The sequence below is a fragment of the Schistocerca gregaria genome, chromosome 9, assembly GCF_023897955.1.
Source record: "Schistocerca gregaria isolate iqSchGreg1 chromosome 9, iqSchGreg1.2, whole genome shotgun sequence".
NCBI classification, from domain to species: domain Eukaryota; kingdom Metazoa; phylum Arthropoda; class Insecta; order Orthoptera; family Acrididae; genus Schistocerca; species Schistocerca gregaria.
The window spans coordinates 152,096,881-152,123,514 of record NC_064928.1 but is presented as its reverse complement, the minus strand read 5'-3'; positions in this window follow the sequence as shown (position 1 = coordinate 152,123,514).

Sequence of the window (26,634 nt, the reverse complement as noted above, 5' to 3'; positions counted from 1 at the left end):
GTAGAGCTATTCCCCGCGAAAGGCAAAGGTCACGAGTTCGAGTCTCGGTCCGGCACACAGTTTTCATCAGCCAGGAAGGAACAAAGGCTAGTTCGTGGAATCGATTTGTAGAGGGGATTGTAGTGTTCGAGAGCCGTCGTAGTGCATGAGTGTAAAACATGTACCATAATTCCACAACAGACTGATTTCAGCGCTGTAGGCCAATAACAGTGCGCCTCACGACACCAATTTATGGATATATCCCTCCTTCATTCCTAAACGAAGTACAGAGAAAGAATTCGCATTCAGGATTCATATATAAGCGGTCCGATGCAGTGGTACACTTTGTCGACGGGAATATTTCACTCCGCCGCCTGCAGGCAGCATAAAGGCAAATATCCGGCAGCAGCGTGGCCTACAATCTTCTTTTTCGGTTTGTAGCTCCCGGAAGCCGCAACACGCTGCAAAATTGAGCCTCTGCGATGCAGAAGGGCGCGCTTGGCAGTGTGCCAGACGGAGAGATCGCCCACTACCGGAGCATTCAACAAGATTCCAGTGCCAGCCCCAGGTAGCGCCAGAGGCCAATCCGATAAAACTCCACGAGAGCGTCCTGAATGCGCGCCTCCACTCGCCTCTGATGAGAAACATGCAAAACACTGCTGTAAATGTAATAGCGCCAGAGAGCTATATGATTAATGACCCGTACGCACTCAGCGCAGACACCTACAAGTACCGCTATGGTCGTAATCGGACTTACAGACCCTAGCCTGAAACAGTGCTACACATTCCACCTGATGAAATTTTGTTGTAATGTGATTATGGATCTGTATCGGCGACTTCAATCTGTTGTGAATTATGGAACATGTTTCATACTGAGGTGATAAAAGTGATGGGGTAGATATTACACACACGCAGATGTCGGTAGTGTCACTAACAACAGACATAAGAGGGTAATGCATTGGCCGAGATGTAATTTGTACTCAGGTGATTAATGTGAAGAGGTTTCCGAAGTGATTATGGAGACGCGACATGAATTAACATACTTCGAACGTGCAATGGCAATCTTACCTACACTCACGGGTCATTCCATTTCGAAAACAGTTGTGGTATTCAGTGTTCCGAGATCCACAGAGTGAAAACTGTGCAGAGAATGTCACATTTCAGGCGTTATCTCTCACCACGGGCAACGCAATGACCGACGGTCTTCACTTAACGACCCAGAGCAGCGGCTTTTGCGTGGAGGTGTCACTGTTGACAGACAAGCAACACCTCGTGAAACAATCCAGATATTAATGTGGCACGTACGACACTGTGGCAAAATTTGGCGGTAATGGGCTGTGTCTGTGACTGACTATGCTACCAGCACGACATCGCCTTCAGTGCCTTTCCTGAGCTCGTGGCCATATCGGTTTGACCCTCCCACTACTGGAAAACCGTGGCCTGCTTGCATGTCCCGATTCTAGTTAGTAACCCCTACGAAGCGATGGAAGGAAGTTGTCAACAAGGCGCTGTGCAAGTTGGTAGCAGTGCCTTTCCTGAGCTCGTGGCCATATCGCTTTGACCCTACCACTACTGGAAAACCGTGGCCTGCTTGCATGTCCCGATTCTAGTTAGTAATCCCTACGAAGCGATGGACCAAAGTTGGCAACAAGGCGCCATAATGGTGCGGGCTGTGTTTATATGGAATGGACTGGGTCCTCTGGATGTTCGCCTACCTGGAGACCAGTTGCAGCCGTTAATGGAAGTAATTTTCCCAAACAACTCTGGAATTTTTATGGCAAGTGGCAATGCGCCATGCCACCGGGCTATAGTTTTTCGTGATTGGTTTGAAGAACGTTGTGGAGAATTGCAACGAATGACTTCGCGACCAGACGGCCCAAAATGGGTGCTGAACCGTGCTACTAGTCAATACATTAGAAAATCAAAATTACAAATAAATGGCTCTGAGAACTGTGGGACTTAACATCTTATGTCAGCAGTCCCGTAGAACTTAGAACTACTTAAACCTAACCAACCTAAGGACATCACACACATCCATGCCCGAGGCAGGATTCGAACCTGCGACCGTAGCAGTCCCGCGTTTCCGGACTGCAGTGCCTAGAACCGCATCTCCACCGCGGCCGGCTTAAAATTACAATCTCACCACAGTTATTTACAGAAAATAGGAATCCAGGGATCACTGGTGATGGTCAAGCTTCTGATTGTTTTATAATTTTAATTCGACTCAAAACAGACTTTATTATAAACTTCAATTCGGACATTTGCCCTCTTACTGATGCAATATACAAATTTTCACTTTAATTGAATTACATAAACACGAATGGCTATCATATTTTGCATCCGCAACCAAAAACATAGATATTCGGCACGGTGAATAGTCTATCATAGTCAATCGTTCTTGTTTAATCATATCTCAATAGGCTACTAACACTATACACTTCCAACACAAAGTTACACATACGCAGCCACATAATACAACTTCATAAAATAAAAAAACTAAGATGTTGAAGCATAATAAAACTGAACTGCCCACATAAAGGTCTACTGTGAAACATACTTATACTAAAAATGCAAAGTGGGCCAACCAAGGTCGCAAGACTGGGCGCACAGGAAAAATAACAAGTTGCACATTACGTAAAGATATACAAATGATTAAAGTAAGCGTTGAATAAGAATGGATAGTAATAACCAGTAAAATACCTTAAGGAAGGCCCACAGCAGTATTTGGAAGCAACAACGCTACGGCCGGCAGGCAATACGAGCGTTCACTCCCCACGGCTTGTGCACAGGGTCACGAGCAGGCGGTATATATTTATTTACAGTCCGACCGGCCTTACAATGCACGTTCCTGACAAGAATCCATAACCTCACCGACGCCAGGAAACGAGCAAACTTAACAAATGGCCAGCAGCACAAACAGATTGCAATGAAAACACGGTCAAATCACAGCCAAACGGGAATATATAATAAGCATGTCCCCCATAACCTTATGGAGCAATACTCTAACAGTACCAGTCTTCCAGTAAATTATCAGGAAATTTATAGATCATTTGCAGTTGCCTTAAAGCACTTTCAACATTAAATAAAGATACCAAATCCAGCAGTGACAAATGATTAAACTATTAACTCTATGTGATTCTTGAGTTTCTCCCGGCGTATTTGATAATCAAAATATCCACGGGTGTACTGCCGGTCTATAGTGTCCAACGGGCACAATATTTCGGCGATCAAACATGTCGCCATCATCAGTAGAACTGACGGACTGAGCTCCTGTGAACGCGCCGGCACGGAGATCCGAACGCTATGGCTGCTCAGGGGGAACTGGGTTCGGTCGCGGCGGCGAGAAAACCACTGAACTTTTTAGGCATGTCCTGACTTCCACGTATTTTCTTTTTAATGGAGAATACTACGAACAAACGGAAGGAGTCGCTATGGGTAGCCCACTCTCACCGGTGGTAGCGAATTTGTACATGGAGAACTTCGAGGAGGAAGCCCTGTCGTCATCCGAATGGAAACCTACTTGCTTTTTCCGTTACTTGGACGACAGGTTCGTCATCTGGCCACATGGTATGGATAAACTCCTTGACTTCCTTACACATCTAAACTCCATACACCCCAACATCAAATTCACTATGGAGTCTGAAACGGAGGGTAAATTACCTTTCCTTGACGTCTTGGTCAGGAGAAGGGCTGACGGCATCCTAGGTCATGGGGTGTATCGAAAGACAACACACACTGATCTGTATTTGCACGCAGACAGCTGCCACCACCCTTCACAGAGGAATGGGGTACTTAAAACTCTTGTACATAGGGCGCGCACTATCTCTGACACAGAGAGTCTACCCCAGGAATTGGAACATCTGAGAACTGTATTTCGAAAAAATGAGTACTCAGAGTGGCAGATCCAACGTGCTCTCCGCCCAACTACTGCATCACAACCTGTTCAGATGGATGAAGTCACGAGGGAGGAGGTAGGCACTGCATTTATTCCATACACAGGCGCACTCTCGGGGAAAATCGCCCGCATTCTGAAGAAACACCGGGTCGGAACTGTGTTTTGTCCTCCGAATAAAACTCGTGCACTGGTTGGGAGAGCCAAAGATGACCTCGGTTTGAGGAAGGCCGGCGTGTACCAGATTCTGTATCAATGTGGCAAGTCGTTTATTGGTCAGACGATGCGTACCGTCGAGGATCGATGAGGTGAACACCAGAGGCACACTCGACTGATGTATCCGAGCAAGTCGGCGGTCGCTGAACATTGTTTGTCGGAAAATCACGCTATGGAGTATGACCGCACGAGGATTCTGGTACAGACGTCGAGATACTGGGACAGCGTTGTTAGAGAGGCCATCGAAATTCGCACCAATGACGACGTCATAAACCGTGACTGTGGCTATAATCTTAGCAAGGCTTGGGAACCAGTGATTGGGTTAATCAAGAGTAAATCGAGCAAACGCATAGTTGTGACGACCACGGCGGACAGAGCCATCACACTGACGTCATCTCAGACGCCGTCGCAATCTGTTCCACCGCGCTACCGTGGCGCGGGGATCGGACGGCGGAGGGAGCGCGCCGCGGGCGGAGGGTATTTAAATCGGCCGCCGCCGCGACCGAACCCAGTTCCCCCTGAGCAGCCATAGCGTACGGATCTCCGTGCCAGCGCGTTCACAGGAGCTCAGTCCGTCAGTTCACCTGATGATGGCGACATGTTTGATCGCCGAAATATTGTGCCCGTTGGACACTATAGACCGGCAGTACACCCGTAGATATTTTGATTATTAACTCTATGTATGCCGGGAGCGTACACAACGGCAACCACTCCCCAAACGGTCAATATGTCCTAAAACAAGTTAAAACGTGCATGAAAACCACTTAAAACACACTCTACAAATTATAAGACATGAAATGTAGAACATCAGGCTCCTTAAAATAGCTACTGTGGACCAAATTCAGAAACACCTCCGGCAACAATCCATGCCACAATAAGTTTCAACAACCTTCTTAGTTAAACGCAAAATAACTTGGAGCTTGCAAATTACGAGCTGGGAAGCTGTTCAGCGTGAGACGACGAACCCACCATAATTTGGCGCGTCAGGGCGCCCAGTGATCGGCACCGTACATCCGACGCGGTCAAAAGACAAGGGCGGCGAGCACGGCGAGACCCTTGCACCACGGTTAGGGACGCCGGCTCTTTTTCAACAGAAGTTGGCTCAATGAACGCCCAACGGAGACTTCCGTCACACATTGACCCGGAAAACCCGCCGGCGGGAGCAGTCAAAGATAGCGAGACAGCCGAATATCGATATCAGCGATGCAAGTAGAACACCCTAGCGCCAGGAGCCACGGCTCACGTGCCATCGACCATTAGCGGAGCGTAATTGAAAGATCAGTTAGTGCACAAAATTTTGTACCGGCCACACTTTTACAATTATGGATAGCACAATTGCTCATTATTCCTGCATAGGACTCCCAACGATTTGCTGAATCATCGCCAAGTCGAGTTGCTGCAATACCCAGGGCAAAATGCATGCATCCCATTACTTCTGTTACCGCAGTGTACTAACAAAAACTATGAAGTTTCTGAAGAACGATCACGTGGTCTGCAAACACTAGAAGGATGTAAGACTGAGCTCGTTCTGTTCCTCCATGGGACCCACACCGCTGTAAATAACAGCGGTCGCTCTGATGCCATGTTCCTTTACTTCTAGCAGGAATTTGACATCGACCTGAGTTGCCGGTTAGTGAAAAAATTACGAGCCTGTCGAGTACTGAACCAGATTTGCGACTGGTTTCGAAACTCCCTTACAGAAAGAACTCAACACGTTGCTCTTAATCGGATAAAATCGACAGATGTAAAGGTAATTTCTGGAACACGCAGGGGAAATGTAACAGGACCATTACTGTAAATACGACGTTTACAAATGATCTAGTAGATGGCGTCGGAAGATCTTTAAGATTCTCTCAGATTAAGCGGTTGCCTGTAAGAAAGTAGCAACGCCAAAAGATAGTAATGATTTGCAGAATGACCTGCATTGATGAATGGTGCAGGCTCTGTTAGTTGACTGTGAGGGTCAATAAATGTAGAAATCCACCTCACTGCAACTAGAAAATCTTCCATAAACAGGGTCTGTCATAAACTATCTAGGCGTAACTATCCATAGTGACTTTAGGTGGGATGACCGCATGAAACAAAAGGCAAGAAAGCCAGACGCCAGGCTGATAATCACAGGATGAATCTTAAAAGCATGTAATTCATCCTCGAAGGAGGTCGACTTTTTTTTAATTTTTTTTTTTGGGTCATCGGTCTACTGTCTGGTTTGATGCGGCCCGCCTCGAATTCCTCCCCTGTGCTAACCTCTTCATCTCAGAGTAGCACTTGCAACCTACGTCCTCAATAATTTGCTTGACGTATTCCAATCTCTGTCTTCCTCTACAGTTTTTGCCCTCTACAGCTCCCTCTAGTACCATGGAAGTCATTCCCTCATGTCTTAGCAGATGTCCTATCATCCTGTCCCTTCTCCTTATCCATGTTTTCCACATATTCCTTTCCTCTCCTCATTCCTTTCCTTATCAGTCCACCTAATTTTCAACAATCGTCTATAGCACCACATCTCAAATGCTTCGATTCTCTTCTGTTCCGGTTTTCCCACAGTCCATGTTTCACTACCATACAATGCTGTACTCCAGACGTACATCCTCAGAAATTTCTTCCTCAAATTAAGGCCGGTATTTGATATTAGTAGACATCTCTTGGCCAGAAATGCCTTTTTTGCCATAACGAGTCTGCTTTTGATGTCCTCCTTGCTCCGTCCGTCATTGATTATTTTACTGCCTAGGTAGCAGAATTCATTAACTTCATTGACTTCGTGACCATCAATCCTGATGTTAAGTTGGTCGCTGTTCTCGTTTCTACTACTTCTCATTACCTTCGTCTTTCTCCGATTTTCAAACCATACTGTGTACCCATTAGACTGTTCATTCCGTTCAGCAGATCATTTAATTCTTCTTCACTTTCACTCAGGATAGCAATGTCATCAGCGAATCGTATCATTGATCTCCTTTCACCTTGTATTTTAATTCCACTCCTGAACCTTTCTTTTATTTCCATCATTGCTTCCTCGATGTACAGATTGAAGAGTAGAGGCGAAAGGCTACAGCCTTGTCTTACACCCTTCTTAATACGAGCACTTCGTTCTTGATAGTCCATTCTTATTATTCCCTCTTGGTTGTTGTACATATTGTATATGACCTGTCTCTCCCTATAGCTTACCCCTACTTTTTTCAGAATCTCGAAAAGCTTGCACCATTTTATATTGTCGAACGCTTTTTCCAGGTCGACAAATCCTATGAACGTGTCTTGATTTTTCTTCAGCCTTGCTTCCATTATTAGCCGTAACGTCAGAATTGCCTCTCTCGTACCTTTACTTTTCCTGAAGCCAAACTGATCGTCACCTAGCGCATTCTCAATTTTCGACTACAAGGTGCTTTTTCCACCAATTGTTGAGTATTGTTCATCATTGTGTGACCCTTACCGGGTAGATCTGACAGAGAAAATCCAACGAAGAGTGGCGGGTCATAGGATTGTTTCGTCCGCACGAGAGCGTCATGGAGAAGATTAACAAACTACAGTGGCAGAGGCTGCAACAGAGGCGTTGTGAAGCGCGATGATATTTGCTATTGAAATTTAGAGACAATACTTTCCAGGAAGAGTCGGACCACATATTACTTCCGATCAAACACATATCGCGAAACGACCACGACAATAAAATCCGAGAAACTAGAGCCAATACGGAGGCTTACCGACAAACATTCTAACAACTCGTCATTCACGAGTGGAACAGGATAGCGGGGATGAGTTGGTAGTACCAGAAGTACCCTCCGTCACAAACCGTTGGGTGCCTCGCGGTCCGCCCCTGTCAGCTGAGTGGTCAGTGCGGCGGAATGCCACGAAAAGGGGCCCGGGTTCGATTCCCTACTAGGGCAGGAGATTTTCTCCGCTCTGGGACTGGTGTTGTCCTCATCACTTCATCCCCATCTCCGACGTACAAGTCGCCCTCGGCGGCCGAACTTCTCCGAATGGGGGACTCGCGGCTCACAATGCCGTATGTTCATTTCCAGGTGTCTTGTCTAGTATGATGTAGATGCAGAACTAATCCGAACATTTAGAGCACTGTATAGGATAGGATTTATTCTTTATTAGTGCAAAATAATAGTACTGGAAAATGTAAGGTTGATTTATTTACTTATATCGCTATTCCCTTCCTACACCGATATTCTGCAAATTACTGTGATGCTACCGGCGGAGGACGCTCTTCATCGAGCAACGCTACGCAATTTCTTTCATTTCTGCTCCTGTATTCGTCGCGGGAAGAATAAATAGTTAGATGCCTATATCACGAGCGTAACTACACACAAGCGCCAAAGAAACTGGTGTAGGCATGAGTATTCAAATACAGAAATATGCAAACATGTAGAATAAGGCTCTGTGGTCGTCAACGGCTTAATAAGAAGACAAAAGCCTGACGCACTTGTTAGATCGGTTACTGCTGTTACAGTGGCAAGTTACCAAGATTTAACGCCGCGCGGAAATGCCGTATATTCATTTCCAGGTGTCTTGTGGAATATGATGTAGATGCAGAACTAATCCGAACATTTAGAGCACTGTATAGGATAGGATTTATTCTTTATTAGTGCAAAATAATAGTACTGGAAAATGTAAGGTTGATTTATTTACTTATATCGCTATTCCCTTCCTACACCGATATTCTGCAAATTACTGTGATGCTACCGGCGGCGGACGCTCTTCATCGAGCAACGCTACGCAATTTCTTTCATTTCTGCTCCTGTATTCGTCGCGGGAAGAATAAATAGTTAGATGCCTATATCACGAGCGTAACTACACACAAGCGCCAAAGAAACTGGTGTAGGCATGAGTATTCAAATACAGAAATATGCAAACATGTAGAATAAGGCTCTGTGGTCGTCAACGGCTTAATAAGAAGACAAAAGCCTGACGCACTTGTTAGATCGGTTACTGCTGTTACAGTGGCAAGTTACCAAGATTTAACGCCGCGCGGAAATGCCGTATATTCATTTCCAGGTGTCTTGTGGAATATGATGTAGATGCAGAACTAATCCGAACATTTAGAGCACTGTATAGGATAGGATTTATTCTTTATTAGTGCAAAATAATAGTACTGGAAAATGTAAGGTTGATTTATTTACTTATATCGCTATTCCCTTCCTACACCGATATTCTGCAAATTACTGTGATGCTACCGGCGGAGGACGCTCTTCATCGAGCAACGCTACGCAATTTCTTTCATTTCTGCTCCTGTATTCGTCGCGGGAAGAATAAATAGTTAGATGCCTATATCACGAGCGTAACTACACACAAGCGCCAAAGAAACTGGTGTAGGCATGAGTATTCAAATACAGAAATATTCAAACATGTAGAATAAGGCTCTGTGGTCGTCAACGGCTTAATAAGAAGACAAAAGCCTGACGCACTTGTTAGATCGGTTACTGCTGTTACAGTGGTAAGTTACCAAGATTTAATGCCGCGCGGAAATGCCGTATGTTCATTTCCAGGTGTCTTGTGGAATATGATGTAGATGCAGAACTAATCCGAACATTTAGAGCACTGTATAGGATAGGATTTATTCTTTATTAGTGCAAAATAATAGTACTGGAAAATGTAAGGTTGATTTATTTACTTATATCGCTATTCCCTTCCTACACCGATATTCTGCAAATTACTGTGATGCTACCGGCGGAGGACGCTCTTCATCGAGCAACGCTACGCAATTTCTTTCATTTCTGCTCCTGTATTTGTCGCGGGAAGAATAAATAGTTAGATGCCTATATCACGAGCGTAACTACACACAAGCGCCAAAGAAACTGGTGTAGGCATGAGTATTCAAATACAGAAATATGCAAACATGTAGAATAAGGCTCTGTGGTCGTCAACGGCTTAATAAGAAGACAAAAGCCTGACGCACTTGTTAGATCGGTTACTGCTGTTACAGTGGCAAGTTACCAAGATTTAACGCCGCGCGGAAATGCCGTATGTTCATTTCCAGGTGTCTTGTGGAATATGATGTAGATGCAGAACTAATCCGAACATTTAGAGCACTGTATAGGATAGGATTTATTCTTTATTAGTGCAAAATAATAGTACTGGAAAATGTAAGGTTGATTTATTTACTTATATCGCTATTCCCTTCCTACACCGATATTCTGCAAATTACTGTGATGCTACCGGCGGAGGACGCTCTTCATCGAGCAACGCTACGCAATTTCTTTCATTTCTGCTCCTGTATTTGTCGCGGGAAGAATAAATAGTTAGATGCCTATATCACGAGCGTAACTACACACAAGCGCCAAAGAAACTGGTGTAGGCATGAGTATTCAAATACAGAAATATGCAAACATGTAGAATAAGGCTCTGTGGTCGTCAACGGCTTAATAAGAAGACAAAAGCCTGACGCACTTGTTAGATCGGTTACTGCTGTTACAGTGGCAAGTTACCAAGATTTAACGCCGCGCGGAAATGCCGTATATTCATTTCCAGGTGGAATATGATGTAGATGCAGAACTAATCCGAACATTTAGAGCACTGTATAGGATAGGATTTATTCTTTATTAGTGCAAAATAATAGTACTGGAAAATGTAAGGTTGATTTATTTACTTATATCGCTATTCCCTTCCTACACCGATATTCTGCAAATTACTGTGATGCTACCGGCGGAGGACGCTCTTCATCGAGCAACGCTACGCAATTTCTTTCATTTCTGCTCCTGTATTCGTCGCGGGAAGAATAAATAGTTAGATGCCTATATCACGAGCGTAACTACACACAAGCGCCAAAGAAACTGGTGTAGGCATGAGTATTCAAATACAGAAATATGCAAACATGTAGAATAAGGCTCTGTGGTCGTCAACGGCTTAATAAGAAGACAAAAGCCTGACGCACTTGTTAGATCGGTTACTGCTGTTACAGTGGCAAGTTACCAAGATTTAACGCCGCGCGGAAATGCCGTATATTCATTTCCAGGTGTCTTGTGCGATATGATGTAGATGCAGAACTAATCCGAACATTTAGAGCACTGTATAGGATAGGATTTATTCTTTATTAGTGCAAAATAATAGTACTGGAAAATGTAAGGTTGATTTATTTACTTATATCGCTATTCCCTACCTACACCGATATTCTGCAAATTACTGTGATGCTACCGGCGGAGGACGCTCTTCATCGAGCAACGCTACGCAATTTCTTTCATTTCTGCTCCTGTATTCGTCACGGGAAGAATAAATAGTTAGATGCCTATATCACGAGCGTAACTACACACAAGCGCCAAAGAAACTGGTGTAGGCATGAGTATTCAAATACAGAAATATGCAAACATGTAGAATAAGGCTCTGTGGTCGTCAACGGCTTAATAAGAAGACAAAAGCCTGACGCACTTGTTAGATTGGTTACTGCTGTTACAGTGGCAAGTTACCAAGATTTAACGCCGCGCGGAAATGCCGTATATTCATTTCCAGGTGTCTTGTGGAATATGATGTAGATGCAGAACTAATCCGAACATTTAGAGCACTGTATAGGATAGGATTTATTCTTTATTAGTGCAAAATAATAGTACTGGAAAATGTAAGGTTGATTTATTTACTTATATCGCTATTCCCTTCCTACACCGATATTCTGCAAATTACTGTGATGCTACCGGCGGAGGACGCTCTTCATCGAGCAACGCTACGCAATTTCTTTAATTTCTGCTCCTGTATTCGTCGCGGGAAGAATAAATAGTTAGATGCCTATATCACGAGCGTAACTACACACAAGCGCCAAAGAAACTGGTGTAGGCATGAGTATTCAAATACAGAAACATGCAAACATGTAGAATAAGGCTCTGTGGTCGTCAACGGCTTAATAAGAAGACAAAAGCCTGACGCACTTGTTAGATCGGTTACTGCTGTTACAGTGGTAAGTTACCAAGATTTAACGCCGCGCGGAAATGCCGTATGTTCATTTCCAGGTGTCTTGTGGAATATGATGTAGATGCAGAACTAATCCGAACATTTAGAGCACTGTATAGGATAGGATTTATTCTTTATTAGTGCAAAATAATAGTACTGGAAAATGTAAGGTTGATTTATTTACTTATATCGCTATTCCCTTCCTACACCGATATTCTGCAAATTACTGTGATGCTACCGGCGGAGGACGCTCTTCATCGAGCAACGCTACGCAATTTCTTTCATTTCTGCTCCTGTATTTGTCGCGGGAAGAATAAATAGTTAGATGCCTATATCACGAGCGTAACTACACACAAGCGCCAAAGAAACTGGTGTAGGCATGAGTATTCAAATACAGAAATATGCAAACATGTAGAATAAGGCTCTGTGGTCGTCAACGGCTTAATAAGAAGACAAAAGCCTGACGCACTTGTTAGATCGGTTACTGCTGTTACAGTGGCAAGTTACCAAGATTTAACGCCGCGCGGAAATGCCGTATATTCATTTCCAGGTGTCTTGTGGAATATGATGTAGATGCAGAACTAATCCGAACATTTAGAGCACTGTATAGGATAGGATTTATTCTTTATTAGTGCAAAATAATAGTACTGGAAAATGTAAGGTTGATTTATTTACTTATATCGCTAATCCCTACCTACACCGATATTCTGCAAATTACTGTGATGCTACCGGCGGAGGACGCTCTTCATCGAGCAACGCTACGCAATTTCTTTCATTTCTGCTCCTGTATTTGTCGCGGGAAGAATAAATAGTTAGATGCCTATATCACGAGCGTAACTACACACAAGCGCCAAAGAAACTGGTGTAGGCATGAGTATTCAAATACAGAAATATGCAAACATGTAGAATAAGGCTCTGTTGTCGTCAACGGCTTAATAAGAAGACAAAAGCCTGACGCACTTGTTAGATCGGTTACTGCTGTTACAGTGGCAAGTTACCAAGATTTAACGCCGCGCGGAAATGCCGTATATTCATTTCCAGGTGTCTTGTGGAATATGATGTAGATGCAGAACTAATCCGAACATTTAGAGCACTGTATAGGATAGGATTTATTCTTTATTAGTGCAAAATAATAGTACTGGAAAATGTAAGGTTGATTTATTTACTTATATCGCTAATCCCTACCTACACCGATATTCTGCAAATTACTGTGATGCTACCGGCGGAGGACGCTCTTCATCGAGCAACGCTACGCAATTTCTTTAATTTCTGCTCCTGTATTCGTCGCGGGAAGAATAAATAGTTAGATGCCTATATCACGAGCGTAACTACACACAAGCGCCAAAGAAACTGGTGTAGGCATGAGTATTCAAATACAGAAATATGCAAACATGTAGAATAAGGCTCTGTGGTCGTCAACGGCTTAATAAGAAGACAAAAGCCTGACGCACTTGTTAGATCGGTTACTGCTGTTACAGTGGCAAGTTACCAAGATTTAACGCCGCGCGGAAATGCCGTATATTCATTTCCAGGTGTCTTGTGGAATATGATGTAGATGCAGAACTAATCCGAACATTTAGAGCACTGTATAGGATAGGATTTATTCTTTATTAGTGCAAAATAATAGTACTGGAAAATGTAAGGTTGATTTATTTACTTATATCGCTAATCCCTTCCTACACCGATATTCTGCAAATTACTGTGATGCTACCGGCGGAGGACGCTCTTCATCGAGCCACACTACGCAATTTCTTTAATTTCTGCTCCTGTATTCGTCGCGGGAAGAATAAATAGTTAGATGCCTATATCACGAGCGTAACTACACACAAGCGCCAAAGAAACTGGTTTAGGCATGAGTATTCAAATACAGAAATATGCAAACATGTAGAATAAGGCTCTGTGGTCGTCAACGGCTTAATAAGAAGACAAAAGCCTGACGCACTTGTTAGATCGGTTACTGCTGTTACAGTGGCAAGTTACCAAGATTTAACGCCGCGCGGAAATGCCGTATATTCATTTCCAGGTGTCTTGTGGAATATGATGTAGATGCAGAACTAATCCGAACATTTAGAGCACTGTATAGGATAGGATTTATTCTTTATTAGTGCAAAATAATAGTACTGGAAAATGTAAGGTTGATTTATTTACTTATATCGCTAATCCCTACCTACACCGATATTCTGCAAATTACTGTGATGCTACCGGCGGAGGACGCTCTTCATCGAGCAACGCTACGCAATTTCTTTAATTTCTGCTCCTGTATTCGTCGCGGGAAGAATAAATAGTTAGATGCCTATATCACGAGCGTAACTACACACAAGCGCCAAAGAAACTGGTGTAGGCATGAGTATTCAAATACAGAAATATGCAAACATGTAGAATAAGGCTCTGTGGTCGTCAATGGCTTAATAAGAAGACAAAAGCCTGACGCACTTGTTAGATCGGTTACTGCTGTTACAGTGGCAAGTTACCAAGATTTAACGCCGCGCGGAAATGCCGTATATTCATTTCCAGGTGTCTTGTGGAATATGATGTAGATGCAGAACTAATCCGAACATTTAGAGCACTGTATAGGATAGGATTTATTCTTTATTAGTGCAAAATAATAGTACTGGAAAATGTAAGGTTGATTTATTTACTTATATCGCTATTCCCTTCTACACCGATATTCTGCAAATTACTGTGATGCTACCGGCGGAGGACGCTCTTCATCGAGCAACGCTACGCAATTTCTTTCATTTCTGCTCCTGTATTCGTCGCGGGAAGAATAAATAGTTAGATGCCTATATCACGAGCGTAACTACACACAAGCGCCAAAGAAACTGGTGTAGGCATGAGTATTCAAATACAGAAATATGCAAACATGTAGAATAAGGCTCTGTGGTCGTCAACGGCTTAATAAGAAGACAAAAGCCTGACGCACTTGTTAGATCGGTTACTGCTGTTACAGTGGCAAGTTACCAAGATTTAACGCCGCGCGGAAATGCCGTATATTCATTTCCAGGTGTCTTGTGGAATATGATGTAGATGCAGAACTAATCCGAACATTTAGAGCACTGTATAGGATAGGATTTATTCTTTATTAGTGCAAAATAATAGTACTGGAAAATGTAAGGTTGATTTATTTACTTATATCGCTATTCCCTTCCTACACCGATATTCTGCAAATTACTGTGATGCTACCGGCGGAGGACGCTCTTCATCGAGCAACGCTACGCAATTTCTTTCATTTCTGCTCCTGTATTCGTCGCGGGAAGAATAAATAGTTAGATGCCTATATCACGAGCGTAACTACACACAAGCGCCAAAGAAACTGGTGTAGGCATGAGTATTCAAATACAGAAATATGCAAACATGTAGAATAAGGCTCTGTGGTCGTCAACGGCTTAATAAGAAGACAAAAGCCTGACGCACTTGTTAGATCGGTTACTGCTGTTACAGTGGCAAGTTACCAAGATTTAACGCCGCGCGGAAATGCCGTATATTCATTTCCAGGTGTCTTGTGGAATATGATGTAGATGCAGAACTAATCCGAACATTTAGAGCACTGTATAGGATAGGATTTATTCTTTATTAGTGCAAAATAATAGTACTGGAAAATGTAAGGTTGATTTATTTACTTATATCGCTAATCCCTTCCTACACCGATATTCTGCAAATTACTGTGATGCTACCGGCGGAGGACGCTCTTCATCGAGCCACACTACGCAATTTCTTTAATTTCTGCTCCTGTATTCGTCGCGGGAAGAATAAATAGTTAGATGCCTATATCACGAGCGTAACTACACACAAGCGCCAAAGAAACTGGTTTAGGCATGAGTATTCAAATACAGAAATATGCAAACATGTAGAATAAGGCTCTGTGGTCGTCAACGGCTTAATAAGAAGACAAAAGCCTGACGCACTTGTTAGATCGGTTACTGCTGTTACAGTGGCAAGTTACCAAGATTTAACGCCGCGCGGAAATGCCGTATATTCATTTCCAGGTGTCTTGTGGAATATGATGTAGATGCAGAACTAATCCGAACATTTAGAGCACTGTATAGGATAGGATTTATTCTTTATTAGTGCAAAATAATAGTACTGGAAAATGTAAGGTTGATTTATTTACTTATATCGCTAATCCCTACCTACACCGATATTCTGCAAATTACTGTGATGCTACCGGCGGAGGACGCTCTTCATCGAGCAACGCTACGCAATTTCTTTAATTTCTGCTCCTGTATTCGTCGCGGGAAGAATAAATAGTTAGATGCCTATATCACGAGCGTAACTACACACAAGCGCCAAAGAAACTGGTGTAGGCATGAGTATTCAAATACAGAAATATGCAAACATGTAGAATAAGGCTCTGTGGTCGTCAACGGCTTAATAAGAAGACAAAAGCCTGACGCACTTGTTAGATCGGTTACTGCTGTTACAGTGGCAAGTTACCAAGATTTAACGCCGCGCGGAAATGCCGTATATTCATTTCCAGGTGTCTTGTGGAATATGATGTAGATGCAGAACTAATCCGAACATTTAGAGCACTGTATAGGATAGGATTTATTCTTTATTAGTGCAAAATAATAGTACTGGAAAATGTAAGGTTGATTTATTTACTTATATCGCTATTCCCTTCCTACACCGATATTCTGCAAATTACTGTGATGCTACCGGCGGAGGACGCTCTTCATCGAGCAACGCTACGCAATTTCTTTCATTTCTGCTCCTGTATTCGTCGCGGGAAGAATAAATAGTTAGATGCCTATATCACGAGCGTAACTACACACAAGCGCCAAAGAAACTGGTGTAGGCATGAGTATTCAAATACAGAAATATGCAAACATGTAGAATAAGGCTCTGTGGTCGTCAACGGCTTAATAAGAAGACAAAATCCTGACGCACTTGTTAGATCGGTTACTGCTGTTACAGTGGTAAGTTACCAAGATTTAACGCCGCGCGGAAATGCCGTATATTCATTTCCAGGTGTCTTGTGGAATATGATGTAGATGCAGAACTAATCCGAACATTTAGAGCACTGTATAGGATAGGATTTATTCTTTATTAGTGCAAAATAATAGTACTGGAAAATGTAAGGTTGATTTATTTACTTATATCGCTATTCCCTTCCTACACCGATATTCTGCAAATTACTGTGATGCTACCGGCGGAGGACGCTCTCCATCGAGCAACGCTACGCAATTTCTTTCATTTCTGCTCCTGTATTTGTCGCGGGAAGAATAAATAGTTAGATGCCTATATCACGAGCGTAACTACACACAAGCGCCAAAGAAACTGGTGTAGGCATGAGTATTCAAATACAGAAATATGCAAACATGTAGAATAAGGCTCTGTGGTCGTCAACGGCTTAATAAGAAGACAAAAGCCTGACGCACTTGTTAGATCGGTTACTGCTGTTACAGTGGCAAGTTACCAAGATTTAACGCCGCGCGGAAATTTCGTATATTCATTTCCAGGTGTCTTGTGGAATATGATGTAGATGCAGAACTAATCCGAACATTTAGAGCACTGTATAGGATAGGATTTATTCTTTATTAGTGCAAAATAATAGTACTGGAAAATGTAAGGTTCATTTATTTACTTATATCGCTATTCCCTTCCTACACCGATATTCTGCAAATTACTGTGATGCTACCGGCGGAGAACGCTCTTCATCGAGCAACGCTACGCAATTTCTTTAATTTCTGCTCCTGTATTCGTCGCGGGAAGAATAAATAGTTAGATGCCTATATCACGAGCGTAACTACACACAAGCGCCAAAGAAACTGGTGTAGGCATGAGTATTCAAATACAGAAATATGCAAACATGTAGAATAAGGCTCTGTGGTCGTCAACGGCTTAATAAGAAGACAAAAGCCTGACGCACTTGTTAGATCGGTTACTGCTGTTACAGTGGCAAGTTACCAAGATTTAACGCCGCGCGGAAATGCCGTATATTCATTTCCAGGTGTCTTGTGGAATATGATGTAGATGCAGAACTAATCCGAACATTTAGAGCACTGTATAGGATAGGATTTATTCTTTATTAGTGCAAAATAATAGTACTGGAAAATGTAAGGTTGATTTATTTACTTATATCGCTATTCCCTTCCTACACCGATATTCTGCAAATTACTGTGATGCTACCGGCGGAGGACGCTCTTCATCGAGCAACGCTACGCAATTTCTTTCATTTCTGCTCCTGTATTCGTCGCGGGAAGAATAAATAGTTAGATGCCTATATCACGAGCGTAACTACACACAAGCGCCAAAGAAACTGGTGTAGGCATGAGTATTCAAATACAGAAATATGCAAACATGTAGAATAAGGCTCAGTGGTCGTCAACGGCTTAATAAGAAGACAAAAGCCTGACGCACTTGTTAGATCGGTTACTGCTGTTACAGTGGCAAGTTACCAAGATTTAACGCCGCGCGGAAATGCCGTATATTCATTTCCAGGTGTCTTGTGGAATATGATGTAGATGCAGAACTAATCCGAACATTTAGAGCACTGTATAGGATAGGATTTATTCTTTATTAGTGCAAAATAATAGTACTGGAAAATGTAAGGTTGATTTATTTACTTATATCGCTATTCCCTTCCTACACCGATATTCTGCAAATTACTGTGATGCTACCGGCGGAGGACGCTCTTCATCGAGCAACGCTACGCAATTTCTTTCATTTCTGCTCCTGTATTCGTCGCGGGAAGAATAAATAGTTAGATGCCTATATCACGAGCGTAACTACACACAAGCGCCAAAGAAACTGGTGTAGGCATGAGTATTCAAATACAGAAATATGCAAACATGTAGAATAAGGCTCTGTGGTCGTCAACGGCTTAATAAGAAGACAAAAGCCTGACGCACTTGTTAGATCGGTTACTGCTGTTACAGTGGCAAGTTACCAAGATTTAACGCCGCGCGGAAATGCCGTATATTCATTTCCAGGTGTCTTGTGGAATATGATGTAGATGCAGAACTAATCCGAACATTTAGAGCACTGTATAGGATAGGATTTATTCTTTATTAGTGCAAAATAATAGTACTGGAAAATGTAAGGTTGATTTATTTACTTATATCGCTAATCCCTACCTACACCGATATTCTGCAAATTACTGTGATGCTACCGGCGGAGGACGCTCTTCATCGAGCAACGCTACGCAATTTCTTTAATTTCTGCTCCTGTATTCGTCGCGGGAAGAATAAATAGTTAGATGCCTATATCACGAGCGTAACTACACACAAGCGCCAAAGAAACTGGTGTAGGCATGAGTATTCAAATACAGAAATATGCAAACATGTAGAATAACGCTCTGTGGTCGTCAACGGCTTAATAAGAAGACAAAAGCCTGACGCACTTGTTAGATCGGTTACTGCTGTTACAGTGGCAAGTTACCAAGATTTAACGCCGCGCGGAAATGCCGTATATTCATTTCCAGGTGTCTTGTGGAATATGATGTAGATGCAGAACTAATCCGAACATTTAGAGCACTGTATAGGATAGGATTTATTCTTTATTAGTGCAAAATAATAGTACTGGAAAATGTAAGGTTGATTTATTTACTTATATCGCTAATCCCTTCCTACACCGATATTCTGCAAATTACTGTGATGCTACCGGCGGAGGACGCTCTTCATCGAGCCACACTACGCAATTTCTTTAATTTCTGCTCCTGTATTCGTCGCGGGAAGAATAAATAGTTAGATGCCTATATCACGAGCGTAACTACACACAAGCGCCAAAGAAACTGGTTTAGGCATGAGTATTCAAATACAGAAATATGCAAACATGTAGAATAAGGCTCTGTGGTCGTCAACGGCTTAATAAGAAGACAAAAGCCTGACGCACTTGTTAGATCGGTTACTGCTGTTACAGTGGCAAGTTACCAAGATTTAACGCCGCGCGGAAATGCCGTATATTCATTTCCAGGTGTCTTGTGGAATATGATGTAGATGCAGAACTAATCCGAACATTTAGAGCACTGTATAGGATAGGATTTATTCTTTATTAGTGCAAAATAATAGTACTGGAAAATGTAAGGTTGATTTATTTACTTATATCGCTAATCCCTACCTACACCGATATTCTGCAAATTACTGTGATGCTACCGGCGGAGGACGCTCTTCATCGAGCAACGCTACGCAATTTCTTTAATTTCTGCTCCTGTATTCGTCGCGGGAAGAATAAATAGTTAGATGCCTATATCACGAGCGTAACTACACACAAGCGCCAAAGAAACTGGTGTAGGCATGAGTATTCAAATACAGAAATATGCAAACATGTAGAATAAGGCTCTGTGGTCGTCAACGGCTTAATAAGAAGACAAAAGCCTGACGCACTTGTTAGATCGGTTACTGCTGTTACAGTGGCAAGTTACCAAGATTTAACGCCGCGCGGAAATGCCGTATATTCATTTCCAGGTGTCTTGTGGAATATGATGTAGATGCAGAACTAATCCGAACATTTAGAGCACTGTATAGGATAGGATTTATTCTTTATTAGTGCAAAATAATAGTACTGGAAAATGTAAGGTTGATTTATTTACTTATATCGCTATTCCCTTCCTACACCGATATTCTGCAAATTACTGTGATGCTACCGGCGGAGGACGCTCTTCATCGAGCAACGCTACGCAATTTCTTTAATTTCTGCTCCTGTATTCGTCGCGGGAAGAATAAATAGTTAGATGCCTATATCACGAGCGTAACTACACACAAGCGCCAAAGAAACTGGTGTAGGCATGAGTATTCAAATACAGAAATATGCAAACATGTAGAATAAGGCTCTGTGGTCGTCAACGGCTTAATAAGAAGACAAAAGCCTGACGCACTTGTTAGATCGGTTACTGCTGTTACAGTGGCAAGTTACCAAGATTTAACGCCGCGCGGAAATGCCGTATATTCATTTCCAGGTGTCTTGTGGAATATGATGTAGATGCAGAACTAATCCGAACATTTAGAGCACTGTATAGGATAGGATTTATTCTTTATTAGTGCAAAATAATAGTACTGGAAAATGTAAGGTTGATTTATTTACTTATATCGCTAATCCCTTCCTACACCGATATTCTGCAAATTACTGTGATGCTACCGGCGGAGGACGCTCTTCATCGAGCCACACTACGCAATTTCTTTAATTTCTGCTCCTGTATTCGTCGCGGGAAGAATAAATAGTTAGATGCCTATATCACGAGCGTAACTACACACAAGCGCCAAAGAAACTGGTTTAGGCATGAGTATTCAAATACAGAAATATGCAAACATGTAGAATAAGGCTCTGTGGTCGTCAACGGCTTAATAAGAAGACAAAAGCCTGACGCACTTGTTAGATCGGTTACTGCTGTTACAGTGGCAAGTTACCAAGATTTAACGCCGCGCGGAAATGCCGTATATTCATTTCCAGGTGTCTTGTGGAATATGATGTAGATGCAGAACTAATCCGAACATTTAGAGCACTGTATAGGATAGGATTTATTCTTTATTAGTGCAAAATAATAGTACTGGAAAATGTAAGGTTGATTTATTTACTTATATCGCTAATCCCTACCTACACCGATATTCTGCAAATTACTGTGATGCTACCGGCGGAGGACGCTCTTCATCGAGCAACGCTACGCAATTTCTTTAATTTCTGCTCCTGTATTCGTCGCGGGAAGAATAAATAGTTAGATGCCTATATCACGAGCGTAACTACACACAAGCGCCAAAGAAACTGGTGTAGGCATGAGTATTCAAATACAGAAATATGCAAACATGTAGAATAAGGCTCTGTGGTCGTCAACGGCTTAATAAGAAGACAAAAGCCTGACGCACTTGTTAGATCGGTTACTGCTGTTACAGTGGCAAGTTACCAAGATTTAACGCCGCGCGGAAATGCCGTATATTCATTTCCAGGTGTCTTGTGGAATATGATGTAGATGCAGAACTAATCCGAACATTTAGAGCACTGTATAGGATAGGATTTATTCTTTATTAGTGCAAAATAATAGTACTGGAAAATGTAAGGTTGATTTATTTACTTATATCGCTATTCCCTTCCTACACCGATATTCTGCAAATTACTGTGATGCTACCGGCGGAGGACGCTCTTCATCGAGCAACGCTACGCAATTTCTTTAATTTCTGCTCCTGTATTCGTCGCGGGAAGAATAAATAGTTAGATGCCTATATCACGAGCGTAACTACACACAAGCGCCAAAGAAACTGGTGTAGGCATGAGTATTCAAATACAGAAATATGCAAACATGTAGAATAAGGCTCTGTGGTCGTCAACGGCTTAATAAGAAGACAAAAGCCTGACGCACTTGTTAGATCGGTTACTGCTGTTACAGTGGTAAGTTACCAAGATTTAACGCCGCGCGGAAATGCCGTATATTCATTTCCAGGTGTCTTGTGGAATATGATGTAGATGCAGAACTAATCCGAACATTTAGAGCACTGTATAGGATAGGATTTATTCTTTATTAGTGCAAAATAATAGTACTGGAAAATGTAAGGTTGATTTATTTACTTATATCGCTATTCCCTTCCTACACCGATATTCTGCAAATTACTGTGATGCTACCGGCGGAGGACGCTCTCCATCGAGCAACGCTACGCAATTTCTTTCATTTCTGCTCCTGTATTTGTCGCGGGAAGAATAAATAGTTAGATGCCTATATCACGAGCGTAACTACACACAAGCGCCAAAGAAACTGGTGTAGGCATGAGTATTCAAATACAGAAATATGCAAACATGTAGAATAAGGCTCTGTGGTCGTCAACGGCTTAATAAGAAGACAAAAGCCTGACGCACTTGTTAGATCGGTTACTGCTGTTACAGTGGCAAGTTACCAAGATTTAACGCCGCGCGGAAATTTCGTATATTCATTTCCAGGTGTCTTGTGGAATATGATGTAGATGCAGAACTAATCCGAACATTTAGAGCACTGTATAGGATAGGATTTATTCTTTATTAGTGCAAAATAATAGTACTGGAAAATGTAAGGTTCATTTCTTTACTTATATCGCTATTCCCTTCCTACACCGATATTCTGCAAATTACTGTGATGCTACCGGCGGAGAACGCTCTTCATCGAGCAACGCTACGCAATTTCTTTAATTTCTGCTCCTGTATTCGTCGCGGGAAGAATAAATAGTTAGATGCCTATATCACGAGCGTAACTACACACAAGCGCCAAAGAAACTGGTGTAGGCATGAGTATTCAAATACAGAAATATGCAAACATGTAGAATAAGGCTCTGTGGTCGTCAACGGCTTAATAAGAAGACAAAAGCCTGACGCACTTGTTAGATCGGTTACTGCTGTTACAGTGGCAAGTTACCAAGATTTAACGCCACGCGGAAATGCCGTATATTCATTTCCAGGTGTCTTGTGGAATATGATGTAGATGCAGAACTAATCCGAACATTTAGAGCACTGTATAGGATAGGATTTATTCTTTATTAGTGCAAAATAATAGTACTGGAAAATGTAAGGTTGATTTATTTACTTATATCGCTATTCCCTTCCTACACCGATATTCTGCAAATTACTGTGATGCTACCGGCGGAGGACGCTCTTCATCGAGCAACGCTACGCAATTTCTTTAATTTCTGCTCCTGTATTCGTCGCGGGAAGAATAAATAGTTAGATGCCTATATCACGAGCGTAACTACACACAAGCGCCAAAGAAACTGGTGTAGGCATGAGTATTCAAATACAGAAATATGCAAACATGTAGAATAAGGCTCAGTGGTCGTCAACGGCTTAATAAGAAGACAAAAGCCTGACGCACTTGTTAGATCGGTTACTGCTGTTACAGTGGCAAGTTACCAAGATTTAACGCCGCGCGGAAATGCCGTATATTCATTTCCAGGTGTCTTGTGGAATATGATGTAGATGCAGAACTAATCCGAACATTTAGAGCACTGTATAGGATAGGATTTATTCTTTATTAGTGCAAAATAATAGTACTGGAAAATGTAAGGTTGATTTATTTACTTATATCGCTATTCCCTTCCTACACCGATATTCTGCAAATTACTGTGATGCTACCGGCGGAGGACGCTCTTCATCGAGCAACGCTACGCAATTTCTTTCATTTCTGCTCCTGTATTCGTCGCAGGAAGAATAAATAGTTAGATGCCTATATCACGAGCGTAACTACACACAAGCGCCAAAGAAACTGGTGTAGGCATGAGTATTCAAATACAGAAATATGCAAACATGTAGAATAAGGCTCTGTGGTCGTCAACGGCTTAATAAGAAGACAAAAGCCTGACGCACTTGTTAGATCGGTTACTGCTGTTACAGTGGCAAGTTACCAAGATTTAACGCCGCGCGGAAATGCCGTATATTCATTTCCAGGTGTCTTGTGGAATATGATGTAGATGCAGAACTAATCCGAACATTTAGAGCACTGTATAGGATAGGATTTATTCTTTATTAGTGCAAAATAATAGTACTGGAAAATGTAAGGTTGATTTATTTACTTATATCGCTAATCCCTACCTACACCGATATTCTGCAAATTACTGTGATGCTACCGGCGCAGGACGCTCTTCATCGAGCAACGCTACGCAATTTCTTTAATTTCTGCTCCTGTATTCGTCGCGGGAAGAATAAATAGTTAGATGCCTATATCACGAGCGTAACTACACACAAGCGCCAAAGAAACTGGTGTAGGCATGAGTATTCAAATACAGAAATATGCAAACATGTAGAATAAGGCTCTGTGGTCGTCAACGGCTTAATAAGAAGACAAAAGCCTGACGCACTTGTTAGATCGGTTACTGCTGTTACAGTGGCAAGTTACCAAGATTTAACGCCGCGCGGAAATGTCGTATATTCATTTCCAGGTGTCTTGTGGAATATGATGTAGATGCAGAACTAATCCGAACATTTAGAGCACTGTATAGGATAGGATTTATTCTTTATTAGTGCAAAATAATAGTACTGGAAAATGTAAGGTTGATTTATTTACTTATATCGCTATTCCCTTCCTACACCGATATTCTGCAAATTACTGTGATGCTACCGGCGGAGGACGCTCTTCATCGAGCAACGCTACGCAATTTCTTTAATTTCTGCTCCTGTATTCGTCGCGGGAAGAATAAATAGTTAGATGCCTATATCACGAGCGTAACTACACACAAGCGCCAAAGAAACTGGTGTAGGCATGAGTATTCAAATACAGAAATATGCAAACATGTAGAATAAGGCTCTGTGGTCGTCAACGGCTTAATAAGAAGACAAAAGCCTGACGCACTTGTTAGATCGGTTACTGCTGTTACAGTGGCAAGTTACCAAGATTTAACGCCGCGCGGAAATGCCGTACATTCATTTCCAGGTGTCTTGTGGAATATGATGTAGATGCAGAACTAATCCGAACATTTAGAGCACTGTATAGGATAGGATTTATTCTTTATTAGTGCAAAATAATAGTACTGGAAAATGTAAGGTTGATTTATTTACTTATATCGCTAATCCCTACCTACACCGATATTCTGCAAATTACTGTGATGCTACCGGCGGAGGACGCTCTTCATCGAGCAACGCTACGCAATTTCTTTAATTTCTGCTCCTGTATTCGTCGCGGGAAGAATAAATAGTTAGATGCCTATATCACGAGCGTAACTACACACAAGCGCCAAAGAAACTGGTGTAGGCATGAGTATTCAAATACAGAAATATGCAAACATGTAGAATAAGGCTCTGTGGTCGTCAACGGCTTAATAAGAAGACAAAAGCCTGACGCACTTGTTAGATCGGTTACTGCTGTTACAGTGGCAAGTTACCAAGATTTAACGCCGCGCGGAAATGCCGTATATTCATTTCCAGGTGTCTTGTGGAATATGATGTAGATGCAGAACTAATCCGAACATTTAGAGCACTGTATAGGATAGGATTTATTCTTTATTAGTGCAAAATAATAGTACTGGAAAATGTAAGGTTGATTTATTTACTTATATCGCTATTCCCTTCCTACACCGATATTCTGCAAATTACTGTGATGCTACCGGCGGAGGACGCTCTTCATCGAGCAACGCTACGCAATTTCTTTCATTTCTGCTCCTGTATTCGTCGCGGGAAGAATAAATAGTTAGATGCCTATATCACGAGCGTAACTACACACAAGCGCCAAAGAAACTGGTGTAGGCATGAGTATTCAAATACAGAAATATGCAAACATGTAGAATAAGGCTCTGTGGTCGTCAACGGCTTAATAAGAAGACAAAAGCCTGACGCACTTGTTAGATCGGTTACTGCGGTTACAGTGGCAAGTTACCAAGATTTAACGCCGCGCGGAAATGCCGTATATTCATTTCCAGGTGTCTTGTGGAATATGATGTAGATGCAGAACTAATCCGAACATTTAGAGCACTGTATAGGATAGGATTTATTCTTTATTAGTGCAAACTAATAGTACTGGAAAATGTAAGGTTGATTTATTTACTTATATCGCTATTCCCTTCCTACACCGATATTCTGCAAATTACTGTGATGCTACCGGCGGAGGACGCTCTTCATCGAGCAACGCTACGCAATTTCTTTCATTTCTGCTCCTGTATTCGTCGCGGGAAGAATAAATAGTTAGATGCCTATATCACGAGCGTAACTACACACAAGCGCCAAAGAAACTGGTGTAGGCATGAGTATTCAAATACAGAAATATGCAAACATGTAGAATAAGGCTCTGTGGTCGTCAA